This window comes from Antedon bifida, chromosome 6 (genome assembly GCF_963402885.1).
Source record: "Antedon bifida chromosome 6, ecAntBifi1.1, whole genome shotgun sequence".
Taxonomy (NCBI): Eukaryota; Metazoa; Echinodermata; class Crinoidea; order Comatulida; family Antedonidae; genus Antedon; species Antedon bifida.
The window spans coordinates 8,338,746-8,360,477 of NC_136231.1; the positions used below are offsets into that span (position 1 = coordinate 8,338,746).

General features: G+C 37.3%; 46 non-coding genes across 46 annotated transcripts; all 46 read left to right on the forward strand.

Moving 5' to 3' along the window:
- The first annotated feature begins 514 nt into the window (after positions 1 to 514).
- On the forward strand, positions 515 to 633 carry LOC144846730 (5S ribosomal RNA). The gene has a single exon (XR_013613318.1). It is a non-coding gene; the product is annotated as a 5S ribosomal RNA (ribosomal RNA).
- Positions 634 to 871: 238 nt separating this feature from the next.
- Positions 872 to 990, forward strand: LOC144847130 (5S ribosomal RNA). Its single transcript, XR_013613702.1, has one exon. It is a non-coding gene; the product is annotated as a 5S ribosomal RNA (ribosomal RNA).
- A 118-nt stretch (positions 991 to 1,108) lies between these two features.
- Positions 1,109 to 1,227, forward strand: LOC144846472 (5S ribosomal RNA). Its single transcript, XR_013613089.1, has one exon. It is a non-coding gene; the product is annotated as a 5S ribosomal RNA (ribosomal RNA).
- A 238-nt stretch (positions 1,228 to 1,465) lies between these two features.
- Positions 1,466 to 1,584, forward strand: LOC144846585 (5S ribosomal RNA). Its single transcript, XR_013613198.1, has one exon. It is a non-coding gene; the product is annotated as a 5S ribosomal RNA (ribosomal RNA).
- A 544-nt stretch (positions 1,585 to 2,128) lies between these two features.
- Positions 2,129 to 2,247, forward strand: LOC144846731 (5S ribosomal RNA). Its single transcript, XR_013613319.1, has one exon. It is a non-coding gene; the product is annotated as a 5S ribosomal RNA (ribosomal RNA).
- A 238-nt stretch (positions 2,248 to 2,485) lies between these two features.
- LOC144847131 (5S ribosomal RNA) lies at positions 2,486 to 2,604 on the forward strand. Its single transcript, XR_013613703.1, has one exon. It is a non-coding gene; the product is annotated as a 5S ribosomal RNA (ribosomal RNA).
- A 118-nt stretch (positions 2,605 to 2,722) lies between these two features.
- On the forward strand, positions 2,723 to 2,841 carry LOC144846543 (5S ribosomal RNA). The gene has a single exon (XR_013613157.1). It is a non-coding gene; the product is annotated as a 5S ribosomal RNA (ribosomal RNA).
- Positions 2,842 to 3,726: 885 nt separating this feature from the next.
- LOC144846587 (5S ribosomal RNA) lies at positions 3,727 to 3,845 on the forward strand. Its single transcript, XR_013613199.1, has one exon. It is a non-coding gene; the product is annotated as a 5S ribosomal RNA (ribosomal RNA).
- A 238-nt stretch (positions 3,846 to 4,083) lies between these two features.
- On the forward strand, positions 4,084 to 4,202 carry LOC144847132 (5S ribosomal RNA). Its single transcript, XR_013613704.1, has one exon. It is a non-coding gene; the product is annotated as a 5S ribosomal RNA (ribosomal RNA).
- Positions 4,203 to 4,320: 118 nt separating this feature from the next.
- Positions 4,321 to 4,439, forward strand: LOC144846654 (5S ribosomal RNA). Its single transcript, XR_013613264.1, has one exon. It is a non-coding gene; the product is annotated as a 5S ribosomal RNA (ribosomal RNA).
- Positions 4,440 to 5,022: 583 nt separating this feature from the next.
- On the forward strand, positions 5,023 to 5,141 carry LOC144846732 (5S ribosomal RNA). The gene has a single exon (XR_013613320.1). It is a non-coding gene; the product is annotated as a 5S ribosomal RNA (ribosomal RNA).
- A 238-nt stretch (positions 5,142 to 5,379) lies between these two features.
- Positions 5,380 to 5,498, forward strand: LOC144847134 (5S ribosomal RNA). The gene has a single exon (XR_013613706.1). It is a non-coding gene; the product is annotated as a 5S ribosomal RNA (ribosomal RNA).
- Positions 5,499 to 5,616: 118 nt separating this feature from the next.
- On the forward strand, positions 5,617 to 5,735 carry LOC144847135 (5S ribosomal RNA). Its single transcript, XR_013613707.1, has one exon. It is a non-coding gene; the product is annotated as a 5S ribosomal RNA (ribosomal RNA).
- A 583-nt stretch (positions 5,736 to 6,318) lies between these two features.
- Positions 6,319 to 6,437, forward strand: LOC144847010 (5S ribosomal RNA). The gene has a single exon (XR_013613586.1). It is a non-coding gene; the product is annotated as a 5S ribosomal RNA (ribosomal RNA).
- Positions 6,438 to 6,675: 238 nt separating this feature from the next.
- On the forward strand, positions 6,676 to 6,794 carry LOC144847137 (5S ribosomal RNA). Its single transcript, XR_013613708.1, has one exon. It is a non-coding gene; the product is annotated as a 5S ribosomal RNA (ribosomal RNA).
- A 118-nt stretch (positions 6,795 to 6,912) lies between these two features.
- Positions 6,913 to 7,031, forward strand: LOC144847138 (5S ribosomal RNA). The gene has a single exon (XR_013613709.1). It is a non-coding gene; the product is annotated as a 5S ribosomal RNA (ribosomal RNA).
- Positions 7,032 to 7,614: 583 nt separating this feature from the next.
- LOC144846733 (5S ribosomal RNA) lies at positions 7,615 to 7,733 on the forward strand. Its single transcript, XR_013613321.1, has one exon. It is a non-coding gene; the product is annotated as a 5S ribosomal RNA (ribosomal RNA).
- Positions 7,734 to 7,971: 238 nt separating this feature from the next.
- LOC144847139 (5S ribosomal RNA) lies at positions 7,972 to 8,090 on the forward strand. The gene has a single exon (XR_013613710.1). It is a non-coding gene; the product is annotated as a 5S ribosomal RNA (ribosomal RNA).
- Positions 8,091 to 8,208: 118 nt separating this feature from the next.
- On the forward strand, positions 8,209 to 8,327 carry LOC144847043 (5S ribosomal RNA). The gene has a single exon (XR_013613617.1). It is a non-coding gene; the product is annotated as a 5S ribosomal RNA (ribosomal RNA).
- A 583-nt stretch (positions 8,328 to 8,910) lies between these two features.
- On the forward strand, positions 8,911 to 9,029 carry LOC144846735 (5S ribosomal RNA). Its single transcript, XR_013613322.1, has one exon. It is a non-coding gene; the product is annotated as a 5S ribosomal RNA (ribosomal RNA).
- A 238-nt stretch (positions 9,030 to 9,267) lies between these two features.
- On the forward strand, positions 9,268 to 9,386 carry LOC144847140 (5S ribosomal RNA). The gene has a single exon (XR_013613711.1). It is a non-coding gene; the product is annotated as a 5S ribosomal RNA (ribosomal RNA).
- A 118-nt stretch (positions 9,387 to 9,504) lies between these two features.
- On the forward strand, positions 9,505 to 9,623 carry LOC144847141 (5S ribosomal RNA). Its single transcript, XR_013613712.1, has one exon. It is a non-coding gene; the product is annotated as a 5S ribosomal RNA (ribosomal RNA).
- A 583-nt stretch (positions 9,624 to 10,206) lies between these two features.
- On the forward strand, positions 10,207 to 10,325 carry LOC144847011 (5S ribosomal RNA). The gene has a single exon (XR_013613587.1). It is a non-coding gene; the product is annotated as a 5S ribosomal RNA (ribosomal RNA).
- A 533-nt stretch (positions 10,326 to 10,858) lies between these two features.
- On the forward strand, positions 10,859 to 10,977 carry LOC144847142 (5S ribosomal RNA). Its single transcript, XR_013613713.1, has one exon. It is a non-coding gene; the product is annotated as a 5S ribosomal RNA (ribosomal RNA).
- A 118-nt stretch (positions 10,978 to 11,095) lies between these two features.
- LOC144847143 (5S ribosomal RNA) lies at positions 11,096 to 11,214 on the forward strand. Its single transcript, XR_013613714.1, has one exon. It is a non-coding gene; the product is annotated as a 5S ribosomal RNA (ribosomal RNA).
- Positions 11,215 to 11,797: 583 nt separating this feature from the next.
- LOC144846736 (5S ribosomal RNA) lies at positions 11,798 to 11,916 on the forward strand. Its single transcript, XR_013613323.1, has one exon. It is a non-coding gene; the product is annotated as a 5S ribosomal RNA (ribosomal RNA).
- Positions 11,917 to 12,154: 238 nt separating this feature from the next.
- On the forward strand, positions 12,155 to 12,273 carry LOC144847144 (5S ribosomal RNA). The gene has a single exon (XR_013613715.1). It is a non-coding gene; the product is annotated as a 5S ribosomal RNA (ribosomal RNA).
- Positions 12,274 to 12,391: 118 nt separating this feature from the next.
- Positions 12,392 to 12,510, forward strand: LOC144847146 (5S ribosomal RNA). The gene has a single exon (XR_013613717.1). It is a non-coding gene; the product is annotated as a 5S ribosomal RNA (ribosomal RNA).
- Positions 12,511 to 13,093: 583 nt separating this feature from the next.
- LOC144846737 (5S ribosomal RNA) lies at positions 13,094 to 13,212 on the forward strand. The gene has a single exon (XR_013613324.1). It is a non-coding gene; the product is annotated as a 5S ribosomal RNA (ribosomal RNA).
- A 1,003-nt stretch (positions 13,213 to 14,215) lies between these two features.
- LOC144846573 (5S ribosomal RNA) lies at positions 14,216 to 14,334 on the forward strand. The gene has a single exon (XR_013613186.1). It is a non-coding gene; the product is annotated as a 5S ribosomal RNA (ribosomal RNA).
- Positions 14,335 to 14,452: 118 nt separating this feature from the next.
- LOC144847147 (5S ribosomal RNA) lies at positions 14,453 to 14,571 on the forward strand. Its single transcript, XR_013613718.1, has one exon. It is a non-coding gene; the product is annotated as a 5S ribosomal RNA (ribosomal RNA).
- A 583-nt stretch (positions 14,572 to 15,154) lies between these two features.
- On the forward strand, positions 15,155 to 15,273 carry LOC144846738 (5S ribosomal RNA). The gene has a single exon (XR_013613325.1). It is a non-coding gene; the product is annotated as a 5S ribosomal RNA (ribosomal RNA).
- A 238-nt stretch (positions 15,274 to 15,511) lies between these two features.
- LOC144847148 (5S ribosomal RNA) lies at positions 15,512 to 15,630 on the forward strand. The gene has a single exon (XR_013613719.1). It is a non-coding gene; the product is annotated as a 5S ribosomal RNA (ribosomal RNA).
- Positions 15,631 to 15,748: 118 nt separating this feature from the next.
- On the forward strand, positions 15,749 to 15,867 carry LOC144847044 (5S ribosomal RNA). The gene has a single exon (XR_013613618.1). It is a non-coding gene; the product is annotated as a 5S ribosomal RNA (ribosomal RNA).
- Positions 15,868 to 16,752: 885 nt separating this feature from the next.
- Positions 16,753 to 16,871, forward strand: LOC144847149 (5S ribosomal RNA). Its single transcript, XR_013613720.1, has one exon. It is a non-coding gene; the product is annotated as a 5S ribosomal RNA (ribosomal RNA).
- Positions 16,872 to 16,989: 118 nt separating this feature from the next.
- LOC144847150 (5S ribosomal RNA) lies at positions 16,990 to 17,108 on the forward strand. The gene has a single exon (XR_013613721.1). It is a non-coding gene; the product is annotated as a 5S ribosomal RNA (ribosomal RNA).
- A 583-nt stretch (positions 17,109 to 17,691) lies between these two features.
- Positions 17,692 to 17,810, forward strand: LOC144846740 (5S ribosomal RNA). Its single transcript, XR_013613327.1, has one exon. It is a non-coding gene; the product is annotated as a 5S ribosomal RNA (ribosomal RNA).
- Positions 17,811 to 17,928: 118 nt separating this feature from the next.
- On the forward strand, positions 17,929 to 18,047 carry LOC144847045 (5S ribosomal RNA). Its single transcript, XR_013613619.1, has one exon. It is a non-coding gene; the product is annotated as a 5S ribosomal RNA (ribosomal RNA).
- Positions 18,048 to 18,287: 240 nt separating this feature from the next.
- Positions 18,288 to 18,406, forward strand: LOC144847151 (5S ribosomal RNA). The gene has a single exon (XR_013613722.1). It is a non-coding gene; the product is annotated as a 5S ribosomal RNA (ribosomal RNA).
- Positions 18,407 to 18,524: 118 nt separating this feature from the next.
- Positions 18,525 to 18,643, forward strand: LOC144847153 (5S ribosomal RNA). Its single transcript, XR_013613723.1, has one exon. It is a non-coding gene; the product is annotated as a 5S ribosomal RNA (ribosomal RNA).
- Positions 18,644 to 19,065: 422 nt separating this feature from the next.
- Positions 19,066 to 19,184, forward strand: LOC144847154 (5S ribosomal RNA). The gene has a single exon (XR_013613724.1). It is a non-coding gene; the product is annotated as a 5S ribosomal RNA (ribosomal RNA).
- Positions 19,185 to 19,302: 118 nt separating this feature from the next.
- LOC144847155 (5S ribosomal RNA) lies at positions 19,303 to 19,421 on the forward strand. Its single transcript, XR_013613725.1, has one exon. It is a non-coding gene; the product is annotated as a 5S ribosomal RNA (ribosomal RNA).
- A 583-nt stretch (positions 19,422 to 20,004) lies between these two features.
- On the forward strand, positions 20,005 to 20,123 carry LOC144846741 (5S ribosomal RNA). Its single transcript, XR_013613328.1, has one exon. It is a non-coding gene; the product is annotated as a 5S ribosomal RNA (ribosomal RNA).
- A 238-nt stretch (positions 20,124 to 20,361) lies between these two features.
- LOC144847156 (5S ribosomal RNA) lies at positions 20,362 to 20,480 on the forward strand. The gene has a single exon (XR_013613726.1). It is a non-coding gene; the product is annotated as a 5S ribosomal RNA (ribosomal RNA).
- A 118-nt stretch (positions 20,481 to 20,598) lies between these two features.
- On the forward strand, positions 20,599 to 20,717 carry LOC144847046 (5S ribosomal RNA). Its single transcript, XR_013613620.1, has one exon. It is a non-coding gene; the product is annotated as a 5S ribosomal RNA (ribosomal RNA).
- An 885-nt stretch (positions 20,718 to 21,602) lies between these two features.
- Positions 21,603 to 21,721, forward strand: LOC144847158 (5S ribosomal RNA). Its single transcript, XR_013613728.1, has one exon. It is a non-coding gene; the product is annotated as a 5S ribosomal RNA (ribosomal RNA).
- The last annotated feature ends 11 nt before the right edge of the window (positions 21,722 to 21,732 follow it).

Here is a 21,732-nt window from a genome sequence, read left to right on the forward strand (position 1 = left end):
GTAACAATAAGATCTATCTAAGGTATAATCTTGAACCGCAAGTAACCGAATGTCTACAACCGTACCAGGTTGCCTGGGAATATCTGGTGTCGTACACCTGTGTTTATCTTTTTAATAATCCTAAAATATAGTCTTTTTTAAATGTTTAGATTTTGACAAAATGTGTTTATACTGTTGATGATAGTATAAGTAAATAAATTCAAACTGTAACCGAAGTTAATCGAAAGTTTTTCAACTAAACTGCCTTGAAAACAACGGTTCTCGTCCGATCATTGAAGTTAAACAAGTTGTTGTTCAAAGACATGTTTGTTGTTGTATGTTGCTGCTGTGGTGACCGTACAAACGTCACTGTACTACGCGGGCGTCCACTTGTGTGCGCGTTTGCTTCTTAGCAACAAAGCGGCCTGAAGCTTTTGTACATGCCGCTATTGTGTTATGCTTCTTTGTACAGTGTTATTGTTTCTTTTATATTGTCTTTTTATTAATTAAAAAACGCCCAACTCAGTAACCGAATGTCTACGACCATACCACGTTGACAACACCGGTTCTCGTCCGATCACCGCAGTTAAACAACGTCGGGCCTGGTTAGTACTTGGATGGGAGACCGCCTGGGAATACCTGGTGTCGTAGACCTATGTTTAACTTTTTTTAAATTATACTAAACAAAGTTTATTTTACCTTTCAATTATGTGTTTCTTGAACAGAAGTGTGTGCAAATACCAAAGTCATGGTTTCAGCAGCTGCTAATTTGAATCCTAGAAAATGTTCTATAATAAATTCCAAAAGTATTAGGTTATAGGATATATGTGTTTGTAGAGATTAAGACAGTAACTATAAGATCTCTATAATCTTGAACCGCAAGTTAACGAATGTCTACAACCATACCACGTTGAAAACACCGGTTCTCGTCCGATCACCGCAGTTAAACAACGTCGGGCCTGGTTAGTACTTGGATGGGAGACCGCCTGGGAATACCTGGTGTCGTAGACCTATGTTTAACTTTTTTAAATTATACTAAACAAAATTTGTTTTACCTTTCAATTATGTTTTTATGACAGTAACAATAAGATCTATCTAAGGTATAATCTTGAACCGCAAGTAACCGAATGTCTACAACCATACCACGTTGAAAACACCGGTTCTCGTCCGATCACCGCAGTTAAACAACGTCGGGCCTGGTCAGTACTTGGATGGGAGACCGCCTGGGAATACCTGGTGTCGTAGACCTATGTTTAACTTTTTTTAAATTATACTAAACAAAGTTTATTTTACCTTTCAATTATGTGTTTCTTGAACAGAAGTGTGTGCAAATACCAAAGTCATGGTTTCAGCAGCTGCTAATTTGAATCCTAGAAAATGTTCTATAATAAATTCCAAAAGTATTAGGTTATAGGATATATGTGTTTGTAGAGATTAAGACAGTGACTATAAGATCTCTATAATCTTGAACCGCAAGTTAGCGAATGTCTACAACCATACCACGTTGAAAACACCGGTTCTCGTCCGATCACCGCAGTTAAACAACGTCGGGCCTGGTTAGTACTTGGATGGGAGACCGCCTGGGAATACCTGGTGTCGCAGACCTATGTTTAACTTTTTTTAAATTATACTAAACAAAGTTTATTTTACCTTTCCATTATGTGTTTCTTGAACAGAAGTGTGTGCAAATACCAAAGTCATGGTTTCAGCAGCTGCTAATTTGAATCCTAGAAAATGTTCTATAATAAATTCCAAAAATATAGTCTTTTTTAAATGTTTAGATTTTGACAAAATGTGTTTATACTGTTGATGATAGTATAAGTAAATAAATTCAAACTGTAACCGAAGTTAATCGAAAGTTTTTCAACTAAACTGCCTTGAAAACAACGGTTCTCGTCCGATCATTGAAGTTAAACAAGTTGTTGTTCAAAGACATGTTTGTTGTTGTTGTATGTTGCTGCTGTGGTGACCGTACAAACGTCACTGTACTACGCGGGCGTCCACTTGTGTGCGCGTTTGCTTCTTAGCAACAAAGCGGCCTGAAGCTTTTGTACATGCCGCTATTGTGTTATGCTTCTTTGTACAGTGTTATTGTTTCTTTTATATTGTCTTTTTATTAATTAAAAAACGCCCAACTCAGTAACCGAATGTCTACGACCATACCACGTTGACAACACCGGTTCTCGTCCGATCACCGCAGTTAAACAACGTCGGGCCTGGTTAGTACTTGGATGGGAGACCGCCTGGGAATACCTGGTGTCGTAGACCTATGTTTAACTTTTTTTAAATTATACTAAACAAAGTTTATTTTACCTTTCAATTATGTGTTTCTTGAACAGAAGTGTGTGCAAATACCAAAGTCATGGTTTCAGCAGCTGCTAATTTGAATCCTAGAAAATGTTCTATAATAAATTCCAAAAGTATTAGGTTATAGGATATATGTGTTTGTAGAGATTAAGACAGTGACTATAAGATCTCTATAATCTTGAACCGCAAGTTAACGAATGTCTACAACCATACCACGTTGAAAACACCGGTTCTCGTCCGATCACCGCAGTTAAACAACGTCGGGCCTGGTTAGTACTTGGATGGGAGACCGCCTGGGAATACCTGGTGTCGTAGACCTATGTTTAACTTTTTTAAATTATACTAAACAAAATTTGTTTTACCTTTCAATTATGTTTTTATGACAGTAACAATAAGATCTATCTAAGGTATAATCTTGAACCGCAAGTAACCGAATGTCTACAACCATACCACGTTGAAAACATCGGTTCTCGTCCGATCACCGCAGTTAAACAACGTCGGGCCTGGTTAGTACTAGGATGGGAGACCGCCTGGGAATACCTGGTGTCGTAGACCTATGTTTAACTTTTTTTTAAATTATACTAAACAAAGTTTATTTTACCTTTCAATTATGTTTTTATGACAGTAACTATAAGATCTATCTAAGGTATAATCTTGAACCGCAAGTAACCGAATGTCTACAACCGTACCAGGTTGCCTGGGAATATCTGGTGTCGTACACCTGTGTTTATCTTTTTAATAATCCTAAAATATAGTCTTTTTTAAATGTTTACATTTTGACAAAATGTGTTTATACTGTTGATGATAGTATAAGTAAATAAATTCAAACTGTAACCGAAGTTAATCGAAAGTTTTTCAACTAAACTGCCTTGAAAACAACGGTTCTCGTCCGATCATTGAAGTTAAACAAGTTGTTGTTCAAAGACATGTTTGTTGTTGTATGTTGCTGCTGTGGTGACCGTACAAACGTCACTGTACTACGCGGGCGTCCACTTGTGTGCGCGTTTGCTTCTTAGCAACAAAGCGGCCTGAAGCTTTTGTACATGCCGCTATTGTGTTATGCTTCTTTGTACAGTGTTATTGTTTCTTTTATATTGTCTTTTTATTAATTAAAAAACGCCCAACTCAGTAACCGAATGTCTACGACCATACCACGTTGACAACACCGGTTCTCGTCCGATCACCGCAGTTAAACAACGTCGGGCCTGGTTAGTACTTAAAATTATACTAAACAAAGTTTATTTTACCTTTCAATTATGTGTTTCTTGAACAGAAGTGTGTGCAAATACCAAAGTCATGGTTTCAGCAGCTGCTAATTTGAATCCTAGAAAATGTTCTATAATAAATTCCAAAAGTATTAGGTTATAGGATATATGTGTTTGTAGAGATTAAGACAGTGACTATAAGATCTCTATAATCTTGAACCGCAAGTTAGCGAATGTCTACAACCATACCACGTTGAAAACACCGGTTCTCGTCCGATCACCGCAGTTAAACAACGTCGGGCCTGGTTAGTACTTGGATGGGAGACCGCCTGGGAATACCTGGTGTCGCAGACCTATGTTTAACTTTTTTTAAATTATACTAAACAAAGTTTATTTTACCTTTCCATTATGTGTTTCTTGAACAGAAGTGTGTGCAAATACCAAAGTCATGGTTTCAGCAGCTGCTAATTTGAATCCTAGAAAATGTTCTATAATAAATTCCAAAAATATTAGGTTATAGGATATATGTGTTTGTAGAGATTAAGACAGTGACTATAAGATCTCTATAATCTTGAACCGCAAGTTAACGAATGTCTACAACCATACCACGTTGAAAACACCGGTTCTCGTCCGATCACCGCAGTTAAACAACGTCGGGCCTGGTTAGTACTTGGATGGGAGACCGCCTGGGAATACCTGGTGTCGTAGACCTATGTTTAACTTTTTTAAATTATACTAAACAAAATTTGTTTTACCTTTCAATTATGTTTTTATGACAGTAACAATAAGATCTATCTAAGGTATAATCTTGAACCGCAAGTAACCGAATGTCTACACCCATACCACGTTGAAAACACCGGTTCTCGTCCGATCACCGCAGTTAAACAACGTCGGGCCTCGTTAGTACTTGGATGGGAGACCGCCTGGGAATACCTGGTGTCGTAGACCTATGTTTAACTTTTTTTTAAATTATACTAAACAAAGTTTATTTTACCTTTCAATTATGTTTTTATGACAGTAACTATAAGATCTATCTAAGGTATAATCTTGAACCGCAAGTAACCGAATGTGTACAACCGTACCAGGTTGCCTGGGAATATCTGGTGTCGTACACCTGTGTTTATCTTTTTAATAATCCTAAAATATAGTCTTTTTTAAATGTTTAGATTTTGACAAAATGTGTTTATACTGTTGATGATAGTATAAGTAAATAAATTCAAACTGTAACCGAAGTTAATCGAAAGTTTTTCAACTAAACTGCCTTGAAAACAACGGTTCTCGTCCGATCATTGAAGTTAAACAAGTTGTTGTTCAAAGACATGTTTGTTGTTGTATGTTGCTGCTGTGGTGACCGTACAAACGTCACTGTACTACGCGGGCGTCCACTTGTGTGCGCGTTTGCTTCTTAGCAACAAAGCGGCCTGAAGCTTTTGTACATGCCGCTATTGTGTTATGCTTCTTTGTACAGTGTTATTGTTTCTTTTATATTGTCTTTTTATTAATTAAAAAACGCCCAACTCAGTAACCGAATGTCTACGACCATACCACGTTGACAACACCGGTTCTCGTCCGATCACCGCAGTTAAACAACGTCGGGCCTGGTTAGTACTTGGATGGGAGACCGCCTGGGAATACCTGGTGTCGTAGACCTATGTTTAACTTTTTTTAAATTATACTAAACAAAGTTTATTTTACCTTTCAATTATGTGTTTCTTGAACAGAAGTGTGTGCAAATACCAAAGTCATGGTTTCAGCAGCTGCTAATTTGAATCCTAGAAAATGTTCTATAATAAATTCCAAAAGTATTAGGTTATAGGATATATGTGTTTGTAGAGATTAAGACAGTGACTATAAGATCTCTATAATCTTGAACCGCAAGTTAACGAATGTCTACAACCATACCACGTTGAAAACACCGGTTCTCGTCCGATCACCGCAGTTAAACAACGTCGGGCCTGGTTAGTACTTGGATGGGAGACCGCCTGGGAATACCTGGTGTCGTAGACCTATGTTTAACTTTTTTAAATTATACTAAACAAAATTTGTTTTACCTTTCAATTATGTTTTTATGACAGTAACAATAAGATCTATCTAAGGTATAATCTTGAACCGCAAGTAACCGAATGTCTACAACCATACCACGTTGAAAACACCGGTTCTCGTCCGATCACCGCAGTTAAACAACGTCGGGCCTGGTTAGTACTTGGATGGGAGACCGCCTGGGAATACCTGGTGTCGTAGACCTATGTTTAACTTTTTTTTAAATTATACTAAACAAAGTTTATTTTACCTTTCAATTATGTTTTTATGACAGTAACTATAAGATCTATCTAAGGTATAATCTTGAACCGCAAGTAACCGAATGTCTACAACCGTACCAGGTTGCCTGGGAATATCTGGTGTCGTACACCTGTGTTTATCTTTTTAATAATCCTAAAATATAGTCTTTTTTAAATGTTTAGATTTTGACAAAATGTGTTTATACTGTTGATGATAGTATAAGTAAATAAATTCAAACTGTAACCGAAGTTAATCGAAAGTTTTTCAACTAAACTGCCTTGAAAACAACGGTTCTCGTCCGATCATTGAAGTTAAACAAGTTGTTGTTCAAAGACATGTTTGTTGTTGTATGTTGCTGCTGTGGTGACCGTACAAACGTCACTGTACTACGCGGGCGTCCACTTGTGTGCGCGTTTGCTTCTTAGCAACAAAGCGGCCTGAAGCTTTTGTACATGCCGCTATTGTGTTATGCTTCTTTGTACAGTGTTATTGTTTCTTTTATATTGTCTTTTTATTAATTAAAAAACGCCCAACTCAGTAACCGAATGTCTACGACCATACCACGTTGAAAACACCGGTTCTCGTCCGATCACCGCAGTTAAACAACGTCGGGCCTGGTTAGTACTTGGATGGGAGACCGCCTAGGAATACCTGGTGTCGTAGACCTATGTTTAACTTTTGTTAAATTATACTAAACAAAGTTTATTTTACCTTTCAATTATGTGTTTCTTGAACAGAAGTGTGTGCAAATACCAAAGTCATGGTTTCAGCAGCTGCTAATTTGAATCCTAGAAAATGTTCTATAATAAATTCCAAAAGTATTAGGTTATAGGATATATGTGTTTGTAGAGATTAAGACAGTGACTATAAGATCTCTATAATCTTGAACCGCAAGTTAACGAATGTCTACAACCATACCACGTTGAAAACACCGGTTCTCGTCCGATCACCGCAGTTAAACAACGTCGGGCCTGGTTAGTACTTGGATGGGAGACCGCCTGGGAATACCTGGTGTCGTAGACCTATGTTTAACTTTTTTAAATTATACTAAACAAAATTTGTTTTACCTTTCAATTATGTTTTTATGACAGTAACAATAAGATCTATCTAAGGTATAATCTTGAACCGCAAGTAACCGAATGTCTACAACCATACCACGTTGAAAACACCGGTTCTCGTCCGATCACCGCAGTTAAACAACGTCGGGCCTGGTTAGTACTTGGATGGGAGACCGCCTGGGAATACCTGGTGTCGTAGACCTATGTTTAACTTTTTTTAAAATTATACTAAACAAAGTTTATTTTACCTTTCAATTATGTTTTTATGACAGTAACTATAAGATCTATCTAAGGTATAATCTTGAACCGCAAGTAACCGAATGTCTACAACCGTACCAGGTTGCCTGGGAATATCTGGTGTCGTACACCTGTGTTTATCTTTTTAATAATCCTAAAATATAGTCTTTTTTAAATGTTTACATTTTGACAAAATGTGTTTATACTGTTGATGATAGTATAAGTAAATAAATTCAAACTGTAACCGAAGTTAATCGAAAGTTTTTCAACTAAACTGCCTTGAAAACAACGGTTCTCGTCCGATCATTGAAGTTAAACAAGTTGTTGTTCAAAGACATGTTTGTTGTTGTATGTTGCTGCTGTGGTGACCGTACAAACGTCACTGTACTACGCGGGCGTCCACTTGTGTGCGCGTTTGCTTCTTAGCAACAAAGCGGCCTGAAGCTTTTGTACATGCCGCTATTGTGTTATGCTTCTTTGTACAGTGTTATTGTTTCTTTTATATTGTCTTTTTATTAATTAAAAAACGCCCAACTCAGTAACCGAATGTCTACGACCATACCACGTTGACAACACCGGTTCTCGTCCGATCACCGCAGTTAAACAACGTCGGGCCTGGTTAGTACTTGGATGGGAGACCGCCTGGGAATACCTGGTGTCGTAGACCTATGTTTAACTTTTTTAAAATTATACTAAACAAAGTTTATTTTACCTTTCAATTATGTGTTTCTTGAACAGAAGTGTGTGCAAATACCAAAGTCATGGTTTCAGCAGCTGCTAATTTGAATCCTAGAAAATGTTCTATAATAAATTCCAAAAGTATTAGGTTATAGGATATATGTGTTTGTAGAGATTAAGACAGTGACTATAAGATCTCTATAATCTTGAACCGCAAGTTAACGAATGTCTACAACCATACCACGTTGAAAACACCGGTTCTCGTCCGATCACCGCAGTTAAACAACGTCGGGCCTGGTTAGTACTTGGATGGGAGACCGCCTGGGAATACCTGGTGTCGTAGACCTATGTTTAACTTTTTTAAATTATACTAAACAAAATTTGTTTTACCTTTCAATTATGTTTTTATGACAGTAACAATAAGATCTATCTAAGGTATAATCTTGAACCGCAAGTAACCGAATGTCTACAACCATACCACGTTGAAAACACCGGTTCTCGTCCGATCACCGCAGTTAAACAACGTCGGGCCTGGTTAGTACTAGGATGGGAGACCGCCTGGGAATACCTGGTGTCGTAGACCTATGTTTAACTTTTTTTTAAATTATACTAAACAAAGTTTATTTTACCTTTCAATTATGTTTTTATGACAGTAACTATAAGATCTATCTAAGGTATAATCTTGAACCGCAAGTAACCGAATGTCTACAACCGTACCAGGTTGCCTGGGAATATCTGGTGTCGTACACCTGTGTTTATCTTTTTAATAATCCTAAAATATAGTCTTTTTTAAATGTTTAGATTTTGACAAAATGTGTTTATACTGTTGATGATAGTATAAGTAAATAAATTCAAACTGTAACCGAAGTTAATCGAAAGTTTTTCAACTAAACTGCCTTGAAAACAACGGTTCTCGTCCGATCATTGAAGTTAAACAAGTTGTTGTTCAAAGACATGTTTGTTGTTGTATGTTGCTGCTGTGGTGACCGTACAAACGTCACTGTACTACGCGGGCGTCCACTTGTGTGCGCGTTTGCTTCTTAGCAACAAAGCGGCCTGAAGCTTTTGTACATGCCGCTATTGTGTTATGCTTCTTTGTACAGTGTTATTGTTTCTTTTATATTGTCTTTTTATTAATTAAAAAACGCCCAACTCAGTAACCGAATGTCTACGACCATACCACGTTGACAACACCGGTTCTCGTCCGATCACCGCAGTTAAACAACGTCGGGCCTGGTTAGTACTTGGATGGGAGACCGCCTGGGAATACCTGGTGTCGTAGACCTATGTTTAACTTTTTTTAAATTATACTAAACAAAGTTTATTTTACCTTTCAATTATGTGTTTCTTGAACAGAAGTGTGTGCAAATACCAAAGTCATGGTTTCAGCAGCTGCTAATTTGAATCCTAGAAAATGTTCTATAATAAATTCCAAAAGTATTAGGTTATAGGATATATGTGTTTGTAGAGATTAAGACAGTGACTATAAGATCTCTATAATCTTGAACCGCAAGTTAACGAATGTCTACAACCATACCACGTTGAAAACACCGGTTCTCGTCCGATCACCGCAGTTAAACAACGTCGGGCCTGGTTAGTACTTGGATGGGAGACCGCCTGGGAATACCTGGTGTCGTAGACCTATGTTTAACTTTTTTAAATTATACTAAACAAAATTTGTTTTACCTTTCAATTATGTTTTTATGACAGTAACAATAAGATCTATCTAAGGTATAATCTTGAACCGCAAGTAACCGAATGTCTACAACCATACCACGTTGAAAACACCGGTTCTCGTCCGATCACCGCAGTTAAACAACGTCGGGCCTGGTTAGTACTTGGATGGGAGACCGCCTGGGAATACCTGGTGTCGTAGACCTATGTTTAACTTTTTTTTAAATTATACTAAACAAAGTTTATTTTACCTTTCAATTATGTTTTTATGACAGTAACTATAAGATCTATCTAAGGTATAATCTTGAACCGCAAGTAACCGAATGTCTACAACCGTACCAGGTTGCCTGGGAATATCTGGTGTCGTACACCTGTGTTTATCTTTTTAATAATCCTAAAATATAGTCTTTTTTAAATGTTTAGATTTTGACAAAATGTGTTTATACTGTTGATGATAGTATAAGTAAATAAATTCAAACTGTAACCGAAGTTAATCGAAAGTTTTTCAACTAAACTGCCTTGAAAACAACGGTTCTCGTCCGATCATTGAAGTTAAACAAGTTGTTGTTCAAAGACATGTTTGTTGTTGTATGTTGCTGCTGTGGTGACCGTACAAACGTCACTGTACTACGCGGGCGTCCACTTGTGTGCGCGTTTGCTTCTTAGCAACAAAGCGGCCTGAAGCTTTTGTACATGCCGCTATTGTGTTATGCTTCTTTGTACAGTGTTATTGTTTCTTTTATATTGTCTTTTTATTAATTAAAAAACGCCCAACTCAGTAACCGAATGTCTACGACCATACCACGTTGAAAACACCGGTTCTCGTCCGATCACCGCAGTTAAACAACGTCGGGCCTGGTTAGTACTTGGATGGGAGACCGCCTAGGAATACCTGGTGTCGTAGACCTATGTTTAACTTTTGTTAAATTATACTAAACAAAGTTTATTTTACCTTTCAATTATGTGTTTCTTGAACAGAAGTGTGTGCAAATACCAAAGTCATGGTTTCAGCAGCTGCTAATTTGAATCCTAGAAAATGGTAGGATTTGAAATTGTGTTATGCTTCTTTGTACAGTGTTATTGTTTCTTTTATATTGTCTTTTTATTAATTAAAAAACGCCCAACTCAGTAACCGAATGTCTACGACCATACCACGTTGACAACACCGGTTCTCGTCCGATCACCGCAGTTAAACAACGTCGGGCCTGGTTAGTACTTAAAATTATACTAAACAAAGTTTATTTTACCTTTCAATTATGTGTTTCTTGAACAGAAGTGTGTGCAAATACCAAAGTCATGGTTTCAGCAGCTGCTAATTTGAATCCTAGAAAATGTTCTATAATAAATTCCAAAAGTATTAGGTTATAGGATATATGTGTTTGTAGAGATTAAGACAGTGACTATAAGATCTCTATAATCTTGAACCGCAAGTTAACGAATGTCTACAACCATACCACGTTGAAAACACCGGTTCTCGTCCGATCACCGCAGTTAAACAACGTCGGGCCTGGTTAGTACTTGGATGGGAGACCGCCTGGGAATACCTGGTGTCGTAGACCTATGTTTAACTTTTTTAAATTATACTAAACAAAATTTGTTTTACCTTTCAATTATGTTTTTATGACAGTAACAATAAGATCTATCTAAGGTATAATCTTGAACCGCAAGTAACCGAATGTCTACAACCATACCACGTTGAAAACACCGGTTCTCGTCCGATCACCGCAGTTAAACAACGTCGGGCCTGGTTAGTACTTGGATGGGAGACCGCCTGGGAATACCTGGTGTCGTAGACCTATGTTTAACTTTTTTTTAAATTATACTAAACAAAGTTTATTTTACCTTTCAATTATGTTTTTATGACAGTAACTATAAGATCTATCTAAGGTATAATCTTGAACCGCAAGTAACCGAATGTCTACAACCGTACCAGGTTGCCTGGGAATATCTGGTGTCGTACACCTGTGTTTATCTTTTTAATAATCCTAAAATATAGTCTTTTTTAAATGTTTACATTTTGACAAAATGTGTTTATACTGTTGATGATAGTATAAGTAAATAAATTCAAACTGTAACCGAAGTTAATCGAAAGTTTTTCAACTAAACTGCCTTGAAAACAACGGTTCTCGTCCGATCATTGAAGTTAAACAAGTTGTTGTTCAAAGACATGTTTGTTGTTGTATGTTGCTGCTGTGGTGACCGTACAAACGTCACTGTACTACGCGGGCGTCCACTTGTGTGCGCGTTTGCTTCTTAGCAACAAAGCGGCCTGAAGCTTTTGTACATGCCGCTATTGTGTTATGCTTCTTTGTACAGTGTTATTGTTTCTTTTATATTGTCTTTTTATTAATTAAAAAACGCCCAACTCAGTAACCGAATGTCTACGACCATACCACGTTGACAACACCGGTTCTCGTCCGATCACCGCAGTTAAACAACGTCGGGCCTGGTTAGTACTTGGATGGGAGACCGCCTGGGAATACCTGGTGTCGTAGACCTATGTTTAACTTTTTTAAAATTATACTAAACAAAGTTTATTTTACCTTTCAATTATGTGTTTCTTGAACAGAAGTGTGTGCAAATACCAAAGTCATGGTTTCAGCAGCTGCTAATTTGAATCCTAGAAAATGTTCTATAATAAATTCCAAAAGTATTAGGTTATAGGATATATGTGTTTGTAGAGATTAAGACAGTGACTATAAGATCTCTATAATCTTGAACCGCAAGTTAACGAATGTCTACAACCATACCACGTTGAAAACACCGGTTCTCGTCCGATCACCGCAGTTAAACAACGTCGGGCCTGGTTAGTACTTGGATGGGAGACCGCCTGGGAATACCTGGTGTCGTAGACCTATGTTTAACTTTTTTAAATTATACTAAACAAAATTTGTTTTACCTTTCAATTATGTTTTTATGACAGTAACAATAAGATCTATCTAAGGTATAATCTTGAACCGCAAGTAACCGAATGTCTACAACCATACCACGTTGAAAACACCGGTTCTCGTCCGATCACCGCAGTTAAACAACGTCGGGCCTGGTTAGTACTTGGATGGGAGACCGCCTGGGAATACCTGGTGTCGTAGACCTATGTTTAACTTTTTTTAAAATTATACTAAACAAAGTTTATTTTACCTTTCAATTATGTTTTTATGACAGTAACTATAAGATCTATCTAAGGTATAATCTTGAACCGCAAGTAACCGAATGTCTACAACCGTACCAGGTTGCCTGGGAATATCTGGTGTCGTACACCTGTGTTTATCTTTTTAATAATCCTAAAATATAGTCTTTTTTAAATGTTTACATTTTGACAAAATGTGTTTATACTGTTGATGATAGTATAAGTAAATAAATTCAAACTGTAACCGAAGTTAATCGAAAGTTTTTCAACTAAACTGCCTTGAAAACAACGGTTCTCGTCCGATCATTGAAGTTAAACAAGTTGTTGTTCAAAGACATGTTTGTTGTTGTATGTTGCTGCTGTGGTGACCGTACAAACGTCACTGTACTACGCGGGCGTCCACTTGTGTGCGCGTTTGCTTCTTAGCAACAAAGCGGCCTGAAGCTTTTGTACATGCCGCTATTGTGTTATGCTTCTTTGTACAGTGTTATTGTTTCTTTTATATTGTCTTTTTATTAATTAAAAAACGCCCAACTCAGTAACCGAATGTCTACGACCATACCACGTTGACAACACCGGTTCTCGTCCGATCACCGCAGTTAAACAACGTCGGGCCTGGTTAGTACTTGGATGGGAGACCGCCTGGGAATACCTGGTGTCGTAGACCTATGTTTAACTTTTTTTAAATTATACTAAACAAAGTTTATTTTACCTTTCCATTATGTGTTTCTTGAACAGAAGTGTGTGCAAATACCAAAGTCATGGTTTCAGCAGCTGCTAATTTGAATCCTAGAAAATGTTCTATAATAAATTCCAAAAGTATTAGGTTATAGGATATATGTGTTTGTAGAGATTAAGACAGTGACTATAAGATCTCTATAATCTTGAACCGCAAGTTAACGAATGTCTACAACCATACCAGGTTGCCTGGGAATATCTGGTGTCGTACACCTGTGTTTATCTTTTTAATAATCCTAAAATATAGTCTTTTTTAAATGTTTACATTTTGACAAAATGTGTTTATACTGTTGATGATAGTATAAGTAAATAAATTCAAACTGTAACCGAAGTTAATCGAAAGTTTTTCAACTAAACTGCCTTGAAAACAACGGTTCTCGTCCGATCATTGAAGTTAAACAAGTTGTTGTTCAAAGACATGTTTGTTGTTGTATGTTGCTGCTGTGGTGACCGTACAAACGTCACTGTACTACGCGGGCGTCCACTTGTGTGCGCGTTTGCTTCTTAGCAACAAAGCGGCCTGAAGCTTTTGTACATGCCGCTATTGTGTTATGCTTCTTTGTACAGTGTTATTGTTTCTTTTATATTGTCTTTTTATTAATTAAAAAACGCCCAACTCAGTAACCGAATGTCTACGACCATACCACGTTGACAACACCGGTTCTCGTCCGATCACCGCAGTTTAACAACGTCGGGCCTGGTTAGTACTTAAAATTATACTAAACAAAGTTTATTTTACCTTTCAATTATGTGTTTCTTGAACAGAAGTGTGTGCAAATACCAAAGTCATGGTTTCAGCAGCTGCTAATTTGAATCCTAGAAAATGTTCTATAATAAATTCCAAAAGTATTAGGTTATAGGATATATGTGTTTGTAGAGATTAAGACAGTGACTATAAGATCTCTATAATCTTGAACCGCAAGTTAACGAATGTCTACAACCATCCCACGTTGAAAACACCGGTTCTCGTCCGATCACCGCAGTTAAACAACGTCGGGCCTGGTTAGTACTTGGATGGGAGACCGCCTGGGAATACCTGGTGTCGTAGACCTATGTTTAACTTTTTTAAATTATACTAAACAAAATTTGTTTTACCTTTCAATTATGTTTTTATGACAGTAACAATAAGATCTATCTAAGGTATAATCTTGAACCGCAAGTAACCGAATGTCTACAACCATACCACGTTGAAAACACCGGTTCTCGTCCGATCACCGCAGTTAAACAACGTCGGGCCTGGTTAGTACTTGGATGGGAGACCGCCTGGGAATACCTGGTGTCGTAGACCTATGTTTAACTTTTTTTAAAATTATACTAAACAAAGTTTATTTTACCTTTCAATTATGTTTTTATGACAGTAACTATAAGATCTATCTAAGGTATAATCTTGAACCGCAAGTAACCGAATGTCTACAACCGTACCAGGTTGCCTGGGAATATCTGGTGTCGTACACCTGTGTTTATCTTTTTAATAATCCTAAAATATAGTCTTTTTTAAATGTTTACATTTTGACAAAATGTGTTTATACTGTTGATGATAGTATAAGTAAATAAATTCAAACTGTAACCGAAGTTAATCGAAAGTTTTTCAACTAAACTGCCTTGAAAACAACGGTTCTCGTCCGATCATTGAAGTTAAACAAGTTGTTGTTCAAAGACATGTTTGTTGTTGTATGTTGCTGCTGTGGTGACCGTACAAACGTCACTGTACTACGCGGGCGTCCACTTGTGTGCGCGTTTGCTTCTTAGCAACAAAGCGGCCTGAAGCTTTTGTACATGCCGCTATTGTGTTATGCTTCTTTGTACAGTGTTATTGTTTCTTTTATATTGTCTTTTTATTAATTAAAAAACGCCCAACTCAGTAACCGAATGTCTACGACCATACCACGTTGACAACACCGGTTCTCGTCCGATCACCGCAGTTAAACAACGTCGGGCCTGGTTAGTACTTGGATGGGAGACCGCCTGGGAATACCTGGTGTCGTAGACCTATGTTTAACTTTTTTAAAATTATACTAAACAAAGTTTATTTTACCTTTCAATTATGTGTTTCTTGAACAGAAGTGTGTGCAAATACCAAAGTCATGGTTTCAGCAGCTGCTAATTTGAATCCTAGAAAATGTTCTATAATAAATTCCAAAAGTATTAGGTTATAGGATATATGTGTTTGTAGAGATTAAGACAGTGACTATAAGATCTCTATAATCTTGAACCGCAAGTTAACGAATGTCTACAACCATACCACGTTGAAAACACCGGTTCTCGTCCGATCACCGCAGTTAAACAACGTCGGGCCTGGTTAGTACTTGGATGGGAGACCGCCTGGGAATACCTGGTGTCGTAGACCTATGTTTAACTTTTTTAAATTATACTAAACAAAATTTGTTTTACCTTTCAATTATGTTTTTATGACAGTAACAATAAGATCTATCTAAGGTATAATCTTGAACCGCAAGTAACCGAATGTCTACAACCATACCACGTTGAAAACACCGGTTCTCGTCCGATCACCGCAGTTAAACAACGTCGGGCCTGGTTAGTACTAGGATGGGAGACCGCCTGGGAATACCTGGTGTCGTAGACCTATGTTTAACTTTTTTTTAAATTATACTAAACAAAGTTTATTTTACCTTTCAATTATGTTTTTATGACAGTAACTATAAGATCTATCTAAGGTATAATCTTGAACCGCAAGTAACCGAATGTCTACAACCGTACCAGGTTGCCTGGGAATATCTGGTGTCGTACACCTGTGTTTATCTTTTTAATAATCCTAAAATATAGTCTTTTTTAAATGTTTACATTTTGACAAAATGTGTTTATACTGTTGATGATAGTATAAGTAAATAAATTCAAACTGTAACCGAAGTTAATCGAAAGTTTTTCAACTAAACTGCCTTGAAAACAACGGTTCTCGTCCGATCATTGAAGTTAAACAAGTTGTTGTTCAAAGACATGTTTGTTGTTGTATGTTGCTGCTGTGGTGACCGTACAAACGTCACTGTACTACGCGGGCGTCCACTTGTGTGCGCGTTTGCTTCTTAGCAACAAAGCGGCCTGAAGCTTTTGTACATGCCGCTATTGTGTTATGCTTCTTTGTACAGTGTTATTGTTTCTTTTATATTGTCTTTTTATTAATTAAAAAACGCCCAACTCAGTAACCGAATGTCTACGACCATACCACGTTGACAACACCGGTTCTCGTCCGATCACCGCAGTTAAACAACGTCGGGCCTGGTTAGTACTTAAAATTATACTAAACAAAGTTTATTTTACCTTTCAATTATGTGTTTCTTGAACAGAAGTGTGTGCAAATACCAAAGTCATGGTTTCAGCAGCTGCTAATTTGAATCCTAGAAAATGTTCTATAATAAATTCCAAAAGTATTAGGTTATAGGATATATGTGTTTGTAGAGATTAAGACAGTGACTATAAGATCTCTATAATCTTGAACCGCAAGTTAACGAATGTCTACAACCATACCACGTTGAAAACACCGGTTCTCGTCCGATCACCGCAGTTAAACAACGTCGGGCCTGGTTAGTACTTGGATGGGAGACCGCCTGGGAATACCTGGTGTCGTAGACCTATGTTTAACTTTTTTAAATTATACTAAACAAAATTTGTTTTACCTTTCAATTATGTTTTTATGACAGTAACAATAAGATCTATCTAAGGTATAATCTTGAACCGCAAGTAACCGAATGTCTACAACCATACCACGTTGAAAACACCGGTTCTCGTCCGATCACCGCAGTTAAACAACGTCGGGCCTGGTTAGTACTTGGATGGGAGACCGCCTGGGAATACCTGGTGTCGTAGACCTATGTTTAACTTTTTTTTAAATTATACTAAACAAAGTTTATTTTACCTTTCAATTATGTTTTTATGACAGTAACTATAAGATCTATCTAAGGTATAATCTTGAACCGCAAGTAACCGAATGTCTACAACCGTACCAGGTTGCCTGGGAATATCTGGTGTCGTACACCTGTGTTTATCTTTTTAATAATCCTAAAATATAGTCTTTTTTAAATGTTTACATTTTGACAAAATGTGTTTATACTGTTGATGATAGTATAAGTAAATAAATTCAAACTGTAACCGAAGTTAATCGAAAGTTTTTCAACTAAACTGCCTTGAAAACAACGGTTCTCGTCCGATCATTGAAGTTAAACAAGTTGTTGTTCAAAGACATGTTTGTTGTTGTATGTTGCTGCTGTGGTGACCGTACAAACGTCACTGTACTACGCGGGCGTCCACTTGTGTGCGCGTTTGCTTCTTAGCAACAAAGCGGCCTGAAGCTTTTGTACATGCCGCTATTGTGTTATGCTTCTTTGTACAGTGTTATTGTTTCTTTTATATTGTCTTTTTATTAATTAAAAAACGCCCAACTCAGTAACCGAATGTCTACGACCATACCACGTTGACAACACCGGTTCTCGTCCGATCACCGCAGTTAAACAACGTCGGGCCTGGTTAGTACTTGGATGGGAGACCGCCTGGGAATACCTGGTGTCGTAGACCTATGTTTAACTTTTTTAAATTATACTAAACAAAATTTGTTTTACCTTTCAATTATGTTTTTATGACAGTAACAATAAGATCTATCTAAGGTATAATCTTGAACCGCAAGTAACCGAATGTCTACAACCATACCACGTTGAAAACACCGGTTCTCGTCCGATCACCGCAGTTAAACAACGTCGGGCCTGGTTAGTACTAGGATGGGAGACCGCCTGGGAATACCTGGTGTCGTAGACCTATGTTTAACTTTTTTTTAAATTATACTAAACAAAGTTTATTTTACCTTTCAATTATGTGTTTCTTGAACAGAAGTGTGTGCAAATACCAAAGTCATGGTTTCAGCAGCTGCTAATTTGAATCCTAGAAAATGTTCTATAATAAATTCCAAAAGTATTAGGTTATAGGATATAATGTGTTTGTAGAGATTAAGACAGTGACTATAAGATCTCTATAATCTTGAACCGCAAGTTAGCGAATGTCTACAACCATACCACGTTGAAAACACCGGTTCTCGTCCGATCACCGCAGTTAAACAACGTCGGGCCTGGTTAGTACTTGGATGGGAGACCGCCTGGGAATACCTGGTGTCGTAGACCTATGTTTAACTTTTTTAAATTATACTAAACAAAATTTGTTTTACCTTTCAATTATGTTTTTATGACAGTAACAATAAGATCTATCTAAGGTATAATCTTGAACCGCAAGTAACCGAATGTCTACAACCATACCACGTTGAAAACACCGGTTCTCGTCCGATCACCGCAGTTAAACAACGTCGGGCCTGGTTAGTACTTGGATGGGAGACCGCCTGGGAATACCTGGTGTCGTAGACCTATGTTTAACTTTTTTTTAAATTATACTAAACAAAGTTTATTTTACCTTTCAATTATGTTTTTATGACAGTAACTATAAGATCTATCTAAGGTATAATCTTGAACCGCAAGTAACCGAATGTCTACAACCATACCACGTTGACAACACCGGTTCTCGTCCGATCACCGCAGTTAAACAACGTCGGGCCTGGTTAGTACTTAAAATTATACTAAACAAAGTTTATTTTACCTTTCAATTATGTGTTTCTTGAACAGAAGTGTGTGCAAATACCAAAGTCATGGTTTCAGCAGCTGCTAATTTGAATCCTAGAAAATGTTCTATAATAAATTCCAAAAGTATTAGGTTATAGGATATATGTGTTTGTAGAGATTAAGACAGTGACTATAAGATCTCTATAATCTTGAACCGCAAGTTAACGAATGTCTACAACCATACCACGTTGAAAACACCGGTTCTCGTCCGATCACCGCAGTTAAACAACGTCGGGCCTGGTTAGTACTTGGATGGGAGACCGCCTGGGAATACCTGGTGTCGTAGACCTATGTTTAACTTTTTTAAATTATACTAAACAAAATTTGTTTTACCTTTCAATTATGTTTTTATGACAGTAACAATAAGATCTATCTAAGGTATAATCTTGAACCGCAAGTAACCGAATGTCTACAACCATACCACGTTGAAAACACCGGTTCTCGTCCGATCACCGCAGTTAAACAACGTCGGGCCTGGTTAGTACTTGGATGGGAGACCGCCTGGGAATACCTGGTGTCGTAGACCTATGTTTAACTTTTTTTTAAATTATACTAAACAAAGTTTATTTTACCTTTCAATTATGTTTTTATGACAGTAACTATAAGATCTATCTAAGGTATAATCTTGAACCGCAAGTAACCGAATGTCTACAACCGTACCAGGTTGCCTGGGAATATCTGGTGTCGTACACCTGTGTTTATCTTTTTAATAATCCTAAAATATAGTCTTTTTTAAATGTTTACATTTTGACAAAATGTGTTTATACTGTTGATGATAGTATAAGTAAATAAATTCAAACTGTAACCGAAGTTAATCGAAAGTTTTTCAACTAAACTGCCTTGAAAACAACGGTTCTCGTCCGATCATTGAAGTTAAACAAGTTGTTGTTCAAAGACATGTTTGTTGTTGTATGTTGCTGCTGTGGTGACCGTACAAACGTCACTGTACTACGCGGGCGTCCACTTGTGTGCGCGTTTGCTTCTTAGCAACAAAGCGGCCTGAAGCTTTTGTACATGCCGCTATTGTGTTATGCTTCTTTGTACAGTGTTATTGTTTCTTTTATATTGTCTTTTTATTAATTAAAAAACGCCCAACTCAGTAACCGAATGTCTACGACCATACCACGTTGACAACACCGGTTCTCGTCCGATCACCGCAGTTAAACAACGTCGGGCCTGGTTAGTACTTGGATGGGAGACCGCCTGGGAATACCTGGTGTCGTAGACCTATGTTTAACTTTTTTAAAATTATACTAAACAAAGTTTATTTTACCTTTCAATTATGTGTTTCTTGAACAGAAGTGTGTGCAAATACCAAAGTCATGGTTTCAGCAGCTGCTAATTTGAATCCTAGAAAATGTTCTATAATAAATTCCAAAAGTATTAGGTTATAGGATATATGTGTTTGTAGAGATTAAGACAGTGACTATAAGATCTCTATAATCTTGAACCGCAAGTTAACGAATGTCTACAACCATACCACGTTGAAAACACCGGTTCTCGTCCGATCACCGCAGTTAAACAACGTCGGGCCTGGTTAGTACTTGGATGGGAGACCGCCTGGGAATACCTGGTGTCGTAGACCTATGTTTAACTTTTTTAAATTATACTAAACAAAATTTGTTTTACCTTTCAATTATGTTTTTATGACAGTAACAATAAGATCTATCTAAGGTATAATCTTGAACCGCAAGTAACCGAATGTCTACAACCATACCACGTTGAAAACACCGGTTCTCGTCCGATCACCGCAGTTAAACAACGTCGGGCCTGGTTAGTACTAGGATGGGAGACCGCCTGGGAATACCTGGTGTCGTAGACCTATGTTTAACTTTTTTTTAAATTATACTAAACAAAGTTTATTTTACCTTTCAATTATGTTTTTATGACAGTAACTATAAGATCTATCTAAGGTATAATCTTGAACCGCAAGTAACCGAATGTCTACAACCGTACCAGGTTGCCTGGGAATATCTGGTGTCGTACACCTGTGTTTATCTTTTTAATAATCCTAAAATATAGTCTTTTTTAAATGTTTACATTTTGACAAAATGTGTTTATACTGTTGATGATAGTATAAGTAAATAAATTCAAACTGTAACCGAAGTTAATCGAAAGTTTTTCAACTAAACTGCCTTGAAAACAACGGTTCTCGTCCGATCATTGAAGTTAAACAAGTTGTTGTTCAAAGACATGTTTGTTGTTGTATGTTGCTGCTGTGGTGACCGTACAAACGTCACTGTACTACGCGGGCGTCCACTTGTGTGCGCGTTTGCTTCTTAGCAACAAAGCGGCCTGAAGCTTTTGTACATGCCGCTATTGTGTTATGCTTCTTTGTACAGTGTTATTGTTTCTTTTATATTGTCTTTTTATTAATTAAAAAACGCCCAACTCAGTAACCGAATGTCTACGACCATACCACGTTGACAACACCGGTTCTCGTCCGATCACCGCAGTTAAACAACGTCGGGCCTGGTTAGTACTTAAAATTATACTAAACAAAGTTTATTTTACCTTTCAATTATGTGTTTCTTGAACAGAAGTGTGTGCAAATACCAAAGTCATGGTTTCAGCAGCTGCTAATTTGAATCCTAGAAAATGTTCTATAATAAATTCCAAAAGTATTAGGTTATAGGATATATGTGTTTGTAGAGATTAAGACAGTGACTATAAGATCTCTATAATCTTGAACCGCAAGTTAACGAATGTCTACAACCATACCACGTTGAAAACACCGGTTCTCGTCCGATCACCGCAGTTAAACAACGTCGGGCCTGGTTAGTACTTGGATGGGAGACCGCCTGGGAATACCTGGTGTCGTAGACCTATGTTTAACT